This window comes from Myotis brandtii, unplaced genomic scaffold (genome assembly GCF_000412655.1).
Source record: "Myotis brandtii unplaced genomic scaffold, ASM41265v1 scaffold1750, whole genome shotgun sequence".
NCBI classification, from domain to species: domain Eukaryota; kingdom Metazoa; phylum Chordata; class Mammalia; order Chiroptera; family Vespertilionidae; genus Myotis; species Myotis brandtii.
The window spans coordinates 7,826-9,377 of record NW_005356477.1 but is presented as its reverse complement, the minus strand read 5'-3'; the positions used below and the strand labels follow the sequence as shown (position 1 = coordinate 9,377).

Genomic DNA, 1,552 nt, shown 5'->3' with positions numbered 1-1,552 from the left:
GCCCTGCGGTGCGGAAGGGTCGCGCCTCCTCTCCCGCGCCCCTGGCTGCGGAGTCGGACTGAAGGAGGCACCTGTTCTGATGTTCCCTCCAGGGCGGTGGCCAGAGGCCCGACGTGGTCCGTGTAAGTTGGGATGCTCTTTACAAACAGTGCTCGGCGTTTAGCCTCATCCTGGGAGCCAGAAACTATGTATTTGCAGAAAATATTCAGATGTGCGAGTTATAAAGATTTGTGATCACACGTGCTAAATACAGGCGGTCTACTTTTTCTTTACTGTTCTTTTGCTCACTTTTCTTTTCAGTAGCCAATGATTGAAGAGGATTAAACTTGAGAAAATGACATTTATTAACTCCATCATTGCTATTGGGCCATTAGAAATTGTAGTAGCAGTACTTGTTCTAGTTCACAAAATGCCTCAATTCTAAGGTAGCCTGGCTTTGCAGGGGAGTGATGAGTGTTGTAATGCTGATTTATGCCAAGGGATGCAAAAAGTGAATTATAATGAGATGGGTTTTTTAATGAGATGAAAATTTATAAACATTTTTAATATTTTTATATCAGGAAAGGAGAGTAGAAGATGGCTTGAAATTAATGAGTCGTATAGAAGAAATAGCTATATTAGCAGTGCAGGTGGAGAGGTTTCAACTGTTCAGATTTCTTAGAAAAAGGCAACGTACCTAATTCCCCCCCCCACTCCCTTTTTTTCATTTACTTAATTATGAAAAATTTCAAACATAGACAGTCTTCAGTTTGGGCTTTTTGTACTTTATACTATTTTCTGTCTTTTTAGTTCAGTAATATTAAGCTGATGCTGGGGTCCAACCCCAGCGGGTCCAGGGGTCCCCAAAGGTGTGGACGGAGTCGGCGAAGAAGGAATGACACAGAGGCAGCCTTCAGTTGATCAGCAGCCCAGCCAGGATCTCTAGCCAGGATCTCCAGCCAAGTTCTGGTCAGGATCTCCAGCCAAGTTCTGGTCAGGATCTCCAGCCAAGTTCTGGTCAGGATCTCCAGCCAAGTTCTGGTCAGGATCTCCAGCCAAGTTCTGGTCAGGATCTCCAGCCAAGTTCTGGTCAGGATCTCCAGCCAAGTTCTGGTCAGGATCTCCAGCCAAGTTCTGGTCAGGATCTCCAGCCAAGTTCTGGTCAGGATCTCCAGCCAAGTTCTGGTCAGGATCTCCAGCCAAGTTCTGGTCAGGATCTCCAGCCAAGTTCTGGTCAGGATCTCCAGCCAAGTTCTGGTCAGGATCTCCAGCCAAGTTCTGGTCAGGATCTCCAGCCAAGTTCTGGTCAGGATCTCCAGCCAAGTTCTGGTCAGGATCTCCAGCCAAGTTCTGGTCAGGATCTCCAGCCAAGTTCTGGTCAGGATCTCCAGCCAAGTTCTGGTCAGGATCTCCAGCCAAGTTCTGGTCAGGATCTCCAGCCAAGTTCTGGTCAGGATCTCCAGCCAAGTTCTGGTCAGGATCTCCAGCCAAGTTCTGGTCAGGATCTCCAGCCAAGTTCTGGTTAGGATCTCCAGCCAGGTTCAGTCACCAGGTTCTAGTCAGGTTCTCTTGC

General features: G+C 47.6%; 1 long non-coding RNA gene across 1 annotated transcript in view; it reads left to right on the top strand.

The window, feature by feature from the left end:
- Positions 1 to 6: 6 nt before the first annotated feature.
- Positions 7 to 1,552, top strand: part of LOC106725598 — an 8,020-nt gene continuing 6,474 nt past the window's right edge. Inside the window, exon 1 of the long non-coding RNA XR_001361521.1 lies at positions 7 to 122. This is a non-coding gene — a long non-coding RNA (uncharacterized LOC106725598). The remainder of the gene's footprint in view (positions 123 to 1,552) is intronic.